The sequence below is a fragment of the Ziziphus jujuba genome, chromosome 8, assembly GCF_031755915.1.
Source record: "Ziziphus jujuba cultivar Dongzao chromosome 8, ASM3175591v1".
In the NCBI taxonomy this organism is placed as follows: Eukaryota; Viridiplantae; Streptophyta; class Magnoliopsida; order Rosales; family Rhamnaceae; genus Ziziphus; species Ziziphus jujuba.
The window spans coordinates 8,868,552-8,881,824 of NC_083386.1; the positions used below are offsets into that span (position 1 = coordinate 8,868,552).

Here is a 13,273-nt window from a genome sequence, read left to right on the forward strand (position 1 = left end):
GTTTAATTGTATATATACATGTTTATTCAATAAATTGGTCATTGCAAAGCCTAATTAATAGCAAATTTTATTTATTTATTTTTTTTTGGGACAACCAAATCCAATTGGAACCTCATTTGAGAAATCATCCTAGATATTTATTTCTTTCATGGAGAAAAGACCCTTATGCATAACTAAGCACGTAGTAAAATTAAGCCCTTAAAGAATTATAAAAATTTATTTATCCATAACTCGATTACAATAATGTATTTAGATATATACTAAATCACAGTGTGAATATTTGAGAAATTTATATTTATCTCTTCAAAAAGTCAAAGTTATCCATAACTATGTCAGAAAATGCATAAGACTTCTAGCAGGGCCCAAGACTTGAAGAAGAATTTGTATGTTGTTATTAAATTTTTATTTTATTTTATTTATATCGGACCACTAAGGGAAGACTTGAATGGCCGTTGGCCATATTCCATGTGTCCCATGGAGAAAAGTAGGACGACTAGAAAACAAAATGAATTGAATAAAATAAAGTAGAGTAGGGCCCCAACAAGGTTTTTCAGCGTGCATGTATATTAAAATACATTAATTTCCGATTAATGTCATCTGCCCCACCTAAATAACGCATGCAGTGTAATATTTCAGTACGAATTTTCCTTTTTTTTGGAACAGATGATCATGATCACAATGTTAAACATATGATGTCTTAATCAGCTGAGCTATGTTTGAGACGGATATGGGGGTCGTTACCTGCAAGGTGGTGAATGATTCTTCGGAAAATTCCACTATTATATGTATGATGTTTGTTTTTCTTTTGTTTGGTTTTTGATTTTGTTTTTTTTTTTTGGTTTTTTTTATTTATGTAAATTGTTTTGACGGATATATGTAATAATTTGCAGCAACCTGATAGTATATATGTATAGTTGAGACATTTTATTTTGTTTTTTATTTTTTATCTTTTAACTGCTGGATAGGATAATTAATGATGATAAATATGTTTGAGGTAATTCTGCTTTTGGTTTTTGTTTTCAGATAAGAGCTTTTCTAGAATTAAATATATGTATGTGCCAGTTGTTCACATTATTTTTTTCAAGTATCATTAATTCACCTTTGTATCCTTTATACCCCACACACCATGCTTTTTTCTCCAATTAATTGGCTAATCTCCTGTTTCTATCTGTCCTTACTAGGTTCTTCTTTTCACCATTTAATTTCTAGCTTTACTTAAACCCCACAATTAATGTAAGGTGTGGTTTTCCCAACTACCTAATCTTGATGCACAAACTAGCACTATTACTGTTCTAGTCATCCTTACAATTGTATTTATTAAAACATGTCCTACTTATTCATGTAGTTTCATTATGCATTTATAGAATATTCTAATTATTATTCTTTATCATTTTCCTGTGTATAGGCTTCGTTTAATTGTATATATACATGTTTATTCAATAAATTGGTCATTGCAAAGCCTAATTAGTAGCAAATTTTATTTATTTATTTTTTTTGGGACAACGAAATCCAATTGGAACCTCATTTGAGAAATCATCCTAGATATTTATTTCTTTCATGGAGAAAAGACCCTTATGCATAACTAAGCACATAGTAAAATTAAGCCCTTAAAGAATTATAAAAATTTATTTATCCATAACTCGATTACAATAATGTATTTAGATATATACTAAATCACAGTGTGAATATTTGATAAATTTAGATTTATATCTTCGAAAGGTCATAGTTATCCATAACTATGTTAGAACATGCATAAGACTCCTAGTAGGGCCCAAGACTTGAAGAAGAATTTGTATGTTGTTATTAAATTTTTATTTTGTTTTATTTATATCGGACCACTTAGGGAAGACTTGAATGGCCGTTGGCCATATTCCATGTGTCCCATGGAGAAAAGTAGGACGACTAGAAAACAAAATGAATTGAATAAAATAAAGTAGAGTAGGGCCCCAACAAGGTTTTCAGCGTGCATGTATATTAAAATACATTAATTTCCGATTAATGTCATCTGCCCCACCTAAATAATGCATGCAATGTAATATTTCAGTACGAATTTTCCTTTTTTTTGGAACAGATGATCATGATCACAATGTTAAACATATGATATCTGAATCAGCTGAGATATGTTTGAGACGGATATGGGGGTTCTTATCTACCAGGTGGTGAATGATTCTGTCGGAAAAGTCCACTATTATATGTATGACGTTTGTTTTTCTTTTGTTTGATTTTTTTTTTGTTTTTTTTTTTTTTGGTTTTTTTATTTATGTAAATTGTGCTGACAGATATATGTAATAATTTGCAGCAACCCGACAGTATATATGTGGAGTTGAGACTTTTTATTTTGCTTTTTATTTTTTATCTTTTAACTGCTGGATAGGGTAATTAATGATGATAAATATGTTTGAGGTCATTCTGCTTCTGGTTTTTGTTTTCAGATAAGAGCTTTTCTAGAATTAAATATATGTATGTGCTAGTTGTTAACATTATTTTTTTCAAGTATCATTAATTCACGTTTGTATCCTTCATACCACACAGACCATGCTTTTTTCTCCAATTAATTGGCTAATCTCCTGTTTCTATCTGTCCTTTCAAGGTTCTTCTTTTCACCATTTAATTTCTAGCTTTACTTAAACCCCACAATTAATGTAAGGTGTGGTTTTCCCAACTACCTAATCTTGATGCACAATCTAGCACTATTACTGTTCTAGTCATCCTTACAATTGTATTTATTAAAACATGTCCTACTTATTCATGTAGTTTCATTATGCATTTATAGAATATTCTAATTATTATTCTTTATCCTTTTCCTGTGTATAGGCTCCGTTAAATTGTATATATACATGTTTATTCAATAAATTGGTCATTGCAAAGCCTAATTAGTAGCAAATTTTATTTATTTATTGTTTTTTTTTGGACAACGAAATCCAATTGGAACCTCATTTGAGAAATCATCCTAGATTTTTATTTCTTTCATGGAGAAAAGACCCTTATGCATAACTAAGCACGTAGTAAAATTAAGCCCTTAAAGAATTATAAAAAATTATTTATCCATAACTCGATTACAATAATGTATTTAGATATATACTAAATCACAGTGTGAATATTTGATAAATTTATATTTATATCTTCGAAAGGTCATAGTTATCCATAACTATGTCAGAACACGCATAAGACTCCTAGCAGGGCCCAAGACTTGAAGAAGAATTTGTATGTTGTTGTTAAAATTTTATTTCATTTTATTTACATCAGACCACTTAGGGAAGACTTGAATGGCCATTGGCCATATTCCAATTGTCCCATGGACAAAAGTACGACGACAAGAAAACAAAATGAATTGAATAAAATAAAGTGGAGTAAGGCCCCAACAAGGTTTTCGGCATGCATGTATATTAAAATACATTAATTTTCGATTAATGTCATCGGCCCCACCTAAATAATGGATGCAATTTGATATTTCAATACCAATTTTCCTTTTTTTTGGAACAGATGATCATGATCACAATGTTAAACATATCATATCTGAATCAGCTGAGATATGTTTGAGACGGATATGGGCGTTCTTACCTGCAAGGTGGTGAATGATTCTGTCGGAAAAGTCCACTATTATACGTATGATGTTTATTTTTCTTTTGTTCGGATTTTTATTTTTATTTTTTATTTTTTTTTGGTTTTTTATTTATGTAAATAGTTTTGACGGATATATATAATAATTTGCAGCAACCCATCAGTTTATATGTGGAGGTGAGACTTTTTTTTTGTTTTTTATATTTTATCATTTAATGGCTGGATAGGATAATTAATGATGATAAATATGTTTGAGGTCATTTTGCTTTTGCTTTTTATTTCAAATAAGTGCTTGTCAAGAAGTAAATATATGTATGTGCCAGTTGTTAACATTATGTTTTTTCAAGTATCATTAATTCACCTTTGTATCTTTTATACCCCATATACCGTGCTTTTTTCTCCAATTAATTGGCTAATCTCCTTTTTCTATCTGTCCTTACTAGGTTCTTCTTTTCACCATTTAATTTCCAGCTTTACGTAAACCCCACAATTAATGTAAGGTGTGGATTTCCCAACAACCTAATCTTGATGCACAATCTATCACAATTATTGTTCTAGTCATCCTTACAATTGTACTTATTAAAACATGTCCTACTTATTCATGTAGTTTCATTATTCATTTACAGAATATTCTAATTATTATTCTTTATCCTTTTGCCGTGTATAGGCTTCGTTAAATTGTATATATACATGTTTATTCAATAAATTGGCCATTGCAAAGACTAATTAGTAACAATTTTTTTTTAAAATTTTTTTTTGGGACATCGAATTCCAATTGGAACCTCATTTGAGAAATCATCCTAGATGTTTATTTCTTTCATGGAGAAAAGACCCTTATGCATAACTAAGCACATCGTAAAATTAAACCCATAAGGAATTATAAAAATTAATTTATCCATAACTAGATTACAATAATGTATTTAGATATATACTAAATCTCAGTGTGAATATTTGATAAATTTAGATTTATCTCTTCAAAAAGTCATAGTTATCCATAACTCTGTCAGAACATGCATAAGACTCCTCGCAGGGCCCAAGACTTGAAGAAGAATTTGTATGTTGTTGTTAAATTTTTATTTTATTTTATTTACATCAGACCACTTCGAGAAGACTTGAATGGCCATTGGCCATATTCCATTTGTCCGATGAAGAAAAGCAGGTTGACTAGAAAACAAAATGAATTGAATAAAATAAAGTAAAGTAGGGCCCTAACAAGGTTTTCGGTGTGCATGTATATTAAAATACATTAATTTTCGATTAATGTCATCTGCCCCACCTAAATAATGGATGCAATGTGATATTTCAATACCAATTTCTCTTTTTTTTAGAACAGATGATCATGATCACAATGTTAAACATATGATATCTGAATCAGCTGAGATATGTTTGAGACGGATATGGAGGTTCTTACTTGCAAGGTGGTGAATGATTCTGTCGGAAAAGTCCATTATTATATGTATGATGTTTGTTTTTCTTTTGTTTGGTTTTTGATTTTGTTTTTTTTTTTTTTTTTTGGTTTTTTTATTTATGTAAATGGTGTTGACGCATATACGTAATAATTTGCAGACAACCGTCAGTTTATATGTGGAGTTGAGACCTTTTTTTTGTTTTTTATTTTTTATCTTTTAATGGCTGGATAGGATAATTAATGATGATAAATATGTTTGATGTCATTCTCCTTTTTCTTTTTCTTTTCAGATAAGAGCTTTTCAAGAAGAAAATATATGTATGTGCCAGTTGTTAACATTATTTTTTTCAAGTATCATTAATTCACCTTTGTATCTTTTGTACCCCACAGACCAAGCTTTTTTCTCCAATTAATTGGCTAATCTCCTGTTTCTATCTGTCCTTACCAGATTCTTCTTTTCACCATTTAATTTCTAGCTTTACTTAAACCCCACAATTAATGTAAGGTGTCGTTTTCCCAACTACCTAATCTTGAAGCACAATCTTGCACTATTACTGTTCTGGTCATCCTTACAATTGTACTTATTAAAACATGTCCTACTTATTCATGTTGTTTCATTATTCATTTACAGAATATTCTAATTGTTATTCTTTATCCTTTTGCCATGTATAGGCTTCGTTAAATTGTTTATATACATGTTTATTCAATAAACTGGTCATTACAAAGACTGATTAGGAGCAAATTTTCTTTATTTATTTTGTTTTTTGGGACAACGAATTCCAATTGGAACCTCATTCGAGAAATCATCCTACATGTTTATTTCTTTCGTGGAGAAGAGACCCTTATGCATAGTTAAGCACGTAGTAAAATTAAACCCTTAAAGAATTGTAAAAATTTATTTATCCATAACTAGACTACAATAATGTATTTAGATATATACTAAATCTCTGTGTGAATAATTGATAAATTTATATTTATCTCTTCAAAAAGGTATATTTATCCATAACTATGTCAGAACATGCATAAGACTCCTAGCAGGGCCCAAGACTTGAAGAAGAATTTGTATGTTGTTATTAAATTTTTATTTTATTTTATTTATATCGGACCACTTAGGGAAGAATTGAATGGCCATTGGCCATATTCCATGTGTCCCATGGAGAAAAGTAGGACGACTAGAAAACAAAATGAATTGACTAAAATAAAGTAGCGTAAGGCCACAACAATGTTTTCAGCGTGCATGTATATTAAAATACATTAATTTACAATTGATATCATCTGCCCCACCTAAATAATGCATGCTGTGTAATATTTCAATATTAATTTTCTTTTTCTTTTGGAACAGATAATCATGATCACAATGTTAAACATATGATATCTGAATCAGCTGAGATATGTTTGAGACGGATATAGAGGTTCTTACTTGCAAGGTGGTGAATGATTCTCTCCGAAAAGTCCACTATTATATGTATGATGTTTGTTTTTCTTTTGTTTGGTTTTTGGTTTTGTTTTTTTTTTTTTTTGGTTTTTTAATTTATGTAAATTGTGTTGACGGATATATGTAATAATTTGCAGCAACCAGTCAGTTTATATGTGGAGGTGAGACTTTTTTTTTGTTTTTTATTTTTTATCTTTTAACGGCTGGATAGGATAATTAAGGATGATAAATATGTTTGAGGTCTTTCTGCTTTTGCTTTTTGTTTTCAGATAGGAGCTTTTCAAGAAGTAAATATATGTATGTGCCAATTGTTAACATTATTTTTTTCAAGTATCATTAATTCACCTTTGTATCTTTCATACCCCACAGACCATGCTTTTTTCTCCAATTAATTGGCTAATCTCCTATTTCTATCTGTCCTTACTAGGTTCTTCTTTTCACCATTTAATTTCTAGCTTTACTTAAACCCCACAATTAAGGTAAGGTGTGGTTTTCCCAACTTCCTAATCTTGATGCACAATCTTGCACTATTACTGTTCTAGTCATCCTTACAATTGTACTTATTAAAACATGTCCTACTTATTCATGTAGTTTCATTATTCATTTACAGAATATTCTAATTGTTATTCTTTATCCTTTTGCCGTGTATAGGCTTCATTAAATTGTATATATACATGTTTATTCAATAAATTGGTCATTGCAAGGACTAATTAGGAGCAAATTTTATTTATTTATTTATTTTTTTGGACAACGAAATCCAATTGGAACCTCATTTGAGAAATCATCCTAGATGCTTATTTCTTTCGTGGAGAAAAGACCCTTATGCATAACTAAGCACGTAGTAAAATTAAACCCTTAAAGAATTATAAAAATTTATTTATGCATAACTAGATTACAATAATGTATTTAGATATATACTAAATCTCAATGTGAATATTTGATAAATTTATATTTATCTCTTCAAAAAGTCATAGTTATCTATAACTATGTCAGAACATGCATAAGACTCCTAGCAGGGCCTAAGACTTGAAGAAGAATTTGTATGTTGTTAGTAAATTTTTATTTTATTTTATTTATCTCGGACCACTTAGGGAAGACTTGAATGGCCATTGGCCATATTCCATGTTTCCCATGGAGAAAAGTAGGACGACGAGAAAACAAAATGAATTGAATAAAATAAAGTAGAGTAGGGCCACCAACAAGGTTTTCAGAGTGCATGTATATTAAAATACATTAATTTACAATTAATATCATCTGCCACACCTAAATAATGCATGTTATGTAATATTTCAATGTCAATTTTCTCTTTTTTTTTAACAGATGATCATGATCACAATGTTAAACATATGATATCTGAATCAGCTGAGATATGTTTGAGGCGGATATGGAGGTTCTTGCTTGCAAGGTGGTGAATGATTTTGTCGGAAAAGTCCACTATTATATCTATGATGTTCGTTTTTCTTTTGTTTGGTTTTTTCTTTTTTTTTTTGTTGGTTTTTTTATTTATGTAAATTGTGTTGACGGATATATATAATAATTTGCCGCAACCCGTCAGTTTGTACGTGGAGTTGAGACTTTTTTGTTGTTTTTTATTTTTATCTTTTAATGGCTGGATAGGATAATTAATGATGATAAATATGTTTGAGGTCATTCTGCTTTTGCTTTTTGCTTTCAGATAAGAGCTTTTCAAGAAGTAAATACATGTATGTGCCAGTTGTTAACATTATTTTTTTCAAATATCATTAATTCACCTTTGTGTCTTTTGTATCCCACAGACCATGCTTTTTTCTCCAATTAATTGGCAAATCTCCTGTTTCTATTTGTGTAAAGCTTTAAATTTAAATAAATAATAAAAATATTATTAAATACATTTAATTTAAAATCATGTCATCAAAATAATTTGATGCACCTACTATATACCAGTGGCGCCAACAGTGTCCAGCATCCTAAGCACTGCCAGACAGGAGGTTAAAAAGAGAAACCGGTATATGGTCATGTGGCGTCCCACCGCATCGCTGCAAACAGGCGTCCTGGCTATGGAAGGGCAGCCTACCCTCATCCGATGGCAACCATAGGACAACCCCATAGTCACCTTTGCGCTACTTACACCCACCTGCGCATCCACCACATCCACCTATGCGCTAATCATATCCATGTATAAAGAACACCAGTACATGTATGGTGCATCGAAAAATCATGAAATCAATATATTTATTTTCAAATCTGAAAATCTTATAAATACTACAGGGTTTATTCCATCCAATTAAACCCATAAATTTTCCACAATTCCTTTATAGATCGTCGTCATAATAAATTACATCAATTTCAAATCCATCAACTCTCAGTTTCATCAATTTAAATATCCAAATTTTCCAATGGCATAAATATTTTTGACACATAATAAATTAAATCAATATTTCTTTCTCAAATATTCAAAGACCAATTTGAATCAAATATGTCATTTAAACCTCATAAAATCCACAATAATCAAAATTCTCATAAATATACATTTTCAAACACATAATAAATCCATCAATGAAATTAACAACAATAAATCAAAAATATTAAAATCATAATTTCCTTAAATATCAAATTTCCATAAAATCTAAGTTTTCATAATTTGTCAAAAAAATCATATAGTTCAAATTATTCAAATATTAGAATATTCCAAAATATAATTAATTTAACACCCGAAAATAATTTTGAGGGTGGATCACTCACCTCGAGCACACAATCCAACCAAGATCCTCCATAGGATCAATTATACGGCTCACACATGCTCCTAAAGCAACAATATTACACAGGGTCAAATAAATTAATATTTTATTCGGAGTAAATAATACCCGTTACCCGGAGGGGCTAACACAAATGGTATCCTAAATTCACAAATAAGGTATCAACGAAAAGCTAAGGGGACGAGGATCACATTACTGACCTCCGCTGGGCTCACCTCGATCGGAGGTGGCTGGAAAGTGGACGGAAGGTTTTGGCCGAATTTCCCCTTCTTCTATCCCATAAACGGCTCGGAATCGGGGGGTTGAAATCTAGGGGAAAGGACCGATCTCACGGTCGAAAATAGAAGAAAACGGGGTCAGCCGGAGGACTGTCAGTCACCGATTTTGGACAGCCGATCCCGGCGCGTCCACCAGTCAAATGGCCTCAAAATTGGCCGCTGATGTCGGTTGACCATGGGCTCTCAAGCCCACCAGTGCATGTTGCCTTCCAGCCATTGAAACCCGGCCAAAATGACCAGTCAAAGAGAGAAGGGGAGAGAGTCAAGGGAGAGAGAGAGAGAGAGAGAGAGAGAAGTCACTGTGTGTGTTTCGCTGGTGTTTGTCGGGCTCGGGGAAGAAGAAGGAGAAGGGAAAGAAAGAAAAAGAAAAGAAAAGAAAAGTGTGTTTCCCATGTGGGAAAAGGGAAGGAAGGGAAGGAAAAAGACAAAAAGACAAAAAGAAAAAGAATAAATAAATAAATATTAAAAGAATAAAAGAATAATATATAAAATAAAGACAAAATAATATAATATAGTATTTTCTTATTGCTGACACGTGTCACTTCTAAAATATTACACATGGTGCATCCCACTTGGTGACACGTGGCATAATTATTCACATTTTTAAAAATAATATTAAAATAATACTTTATTTGAAAAACTTTATTGGTCCATAACTTTTTAACGAAATGTCCAAACCAGGCGTGCCACTAGTGTATGGACTCATATCGACGAGTACTTCACATCTGTACATGAGTCAAAGCTTATATCCTCAAAAATGAAAAGTCCACTCTGACATCCTTGGACAATTTGGACCTCAACTTGTTTTGATCATAACTTTCAAACCGTAGTTTTGCTTTCGACGCGCTACTAGTCTATGAACTCGTGACAATGCGTACTTCACAGCACTACTTCGGGCAACATGAAATTCCACCAGGAGCAAAAAGTCAACATTTGACCCCTTCTCGGTCAACAATGGTCAAACCCGATCAACCTCGATCAAATTTGAGAAATTTTCGGTGTACTTCGAGACGGGGTGTTACATATATATATATATTATAATATGGAGAGCAACCCTTCAATTTATATGTGGAGTTGAGACATTTTTTTCTTTTTTCTTTTTTTTTCTTTTTATCTTTTAATGGCTGGATAGGATGATTAATGATGATAAATATGTTAGAGGTCATTCTGCTTTTGCTTTTTGTTTTTAGATAAGAGCTTTTTAAGAAGTAAATATTTGTATGTGCTAGTTGTTAACATTTTGTTTTTCCAATTATCATTTATTCACCTTTGTGTCTTTTATACGCCACAGACCACGCTTTTTTCTCCAATTAATTGGCTAATCTCCTATTTCTATCTGTCCTTACTAGGTTCTTCTTATCACCATTCAATTTCTAGACTTTACTTAACCACTAGAATTAATTTAAGGTATGGTTTTCGCAACTACCTTATCTTGATGCACAATCTAGCACTACTACTGTTTTAGTCATCCTTACAATTGTACTTATTAAAACATATCCTACTTATTCATATAGTTTCATTATTCGTATACAGAATATTCAGATTATTATTCTTTATCCTTTTGCCTTTTATAGGCTCCGTTAAATTGTATATATACATGTTTATTCAATAAATTCGTCATTGTAAAGATGAATTAGTAGCAAAGATTAATATATATATATATATTTTTTTGGACAATGAATTCCAATTAGAGCCTCATTAGAAAAATCATCCTAGAAGTTTATTTCTTTCATGGTGAAGAGACCCTTAGTAAAGTTAAACACTTAAAGAGTTACATCTCATTGAAAAAAATAATTACTAACTTCAGATTTGCTTCCTCCAATGACTAAACCATTTAACCTAAAAACCAAAATTAAACTCCTTCTTAAATGAAAACTAATAAAACAGTTTATCATTTTGTATGGGTCAAACTTGAGAGAAAACCATCCAACCACTATCAAAAACTATTTTTAAACCTTTAAGATCCCAAGACAGCCAATTCACTTTGGTTAGTTGAAACCTCTTTGAACATCCAATACTTCATAATAGAAAGCTATCTAAGTACCTTAAAAAAATTTGGTTTATTTAGGCTTAAAATCAAAAACATCATTTTTTCATAAACTATGCAAAGCATGTCAAAGACTCCAAACCGGGCGTATGAATTGAAGAAGACTATAATCATTTTCTTTTTCTTTTCCTCTTTTGTTTCGGCTGCAAGTAGACTTTATATGTTTGTACTGGAAGACTTGAATTGGAAACCAATCGCCCAACTCCATGTGTCTCGTAGAAGGAAGTAGGTTAGCCATAAACGAGTTAAAAGAAACAAAGTAAAATAGGTTTTCAACTTGAATTCTAGGCACTGCTTCAGACAAATTGTCTTATCGTACTTTTAGAATTATTTTGATCTACCCCACCCTGGAAATGCATATGCACTGATATCATAATTCAATATCAACTTTATAGATTACTGCCATGTGAAACATATGATTCATTTGGGACAGATTAATAAGTTGGTTTTATTTCCAAAAATAAAAAGTATAAAAATTGGAGAATTGAACTGCGAATCTTCAAAAGTTTTGTGGTCAAATAGAAAAATTTTTCTTTTAGTGACAAATATCAACTACTGATAAAGATTGTTAGACATATTTAAAATTTAGATTTTCACGACGTAATTTATTGATTGTGCAATTCCCTATTCTAGTGAATGCCCAACATTTTAAAACTTTGACAAAGTTTGGGTAACATACGGATTTGAGAAAAACATTACGAATTAAAATTTTTGATCAAGTTTGACCCAAGTTGATTAAATAGATTCCATCATTGACTTTTTGGCATTGATAAAGTTTCGTTTTAACCAGGGCATCATTGCAAAATACACATCATTATGAGTTTATAGACAAGTAGTATGTAAAAATTAAAGTTCAAATCAAAAAGTTATGATCAAATCAAAGTGAGGTCCAGATTAATTAGGTAAGGCCAAGGTTGTAACACCCCATCCTTTAGTACATCGAAAATTTTTTTCCGCTAATCGGGTTTGACCGCTGTTGACCAAGTTGGTCCCATTTTGACTTACTAATCAAGATGGAATTCTATGGTGACTGAGGCACCATTGCAGAGTACGCATTGACCCAAGTTCATAGACTAATAGCAAATCGAAAATGGAGCTGCAATTTGAAAGTTATGAGTAAAACAAAATGCGGTTTGAATTGTCTGAGGGTGTCAGATTAGACTTTTCATTTTTGTAAAATTTAGCTTTGACTCATGGATGATTGTAAAGTACTCGTCGATAGGAGTTTATAAACGAGCAGCACATATAATTTGGACATTTGGTTAGAAAGTTATAGACCTGCAAAACGTTTTTTCGAGACAGCATTTGTAAAGCATTGATCTTTGTGTATGTGCACAGTGTTGGGGTGAGAAGGTTATGACCAAGAGCAAGCTAGCTTGAAGTGTTAGCAACAAGCAAGCTTTTGGTGATGCTCTTGGGAATGGTTGTGTGTGAGTTGTGTTTTTAGGTTTTGGTTATGGTGTTTTCTGGTTTTTAGGGTTCCTAGAGTGTTCTAAAGTGTTGAAGAAGAGATGAGAAGAAGAGGAACACGTTGGCTTTTGAAAATAAGGCTTGGATGTGTAGCCATTTCATTCATTTTACAATATAAGCTTGAAATTACAACTAGTTCACACATGCCAAGCATGTGAGCTTACAAAATAAGTAAAGTATTTGAAATTTAAAAAGTAAAATGGTCAACACCTAACTTTTCATACACAAAAGAGTCAAAAACCAGCTGCAACATGTCTATTTCAAATATAGTAAAAAGTGGCACATGGTTTGAACTAAGTTCCTATTGTTTAACTAGTTTGGGTAAACAAACAAACTAGC

General features: G+C 31.4%; 1 long non-coding RNA gene across 6 annotated transcripts; it reads left to right on the forward strand.

The window, feature by feature from the left end:
- The first annotated feature begins 1,783 nt into the window (after positions 1-1,783).
- On the forward strand, positions 1,784-8,670 carry LOC125421221 (uncharacterized). Of its 6 annotated transcripts, XR_009640280.1 has the most exons (5): positions 1,784-3,606; positions 3,715-3,738; positions 4,005-4,979; positions 6,312-6,434; positions 6,542-8,272. It is a non-coding gene; the product is annotated as an uncharacterized LOC125421221 (long non-coding RNA). The 6 variants fall into 6 exon arrangements; XR_009640279.1 differs by having other exon boundaries at positions 3,715-4,979; positions 6,542-8,276; XR_009640278.1 differs by having other exon boundaries at positions 1,784-4,979; positions 6,542-8,257.
- Positions 8,671-13,273: the final 4,603 nt, after the last annotated feature.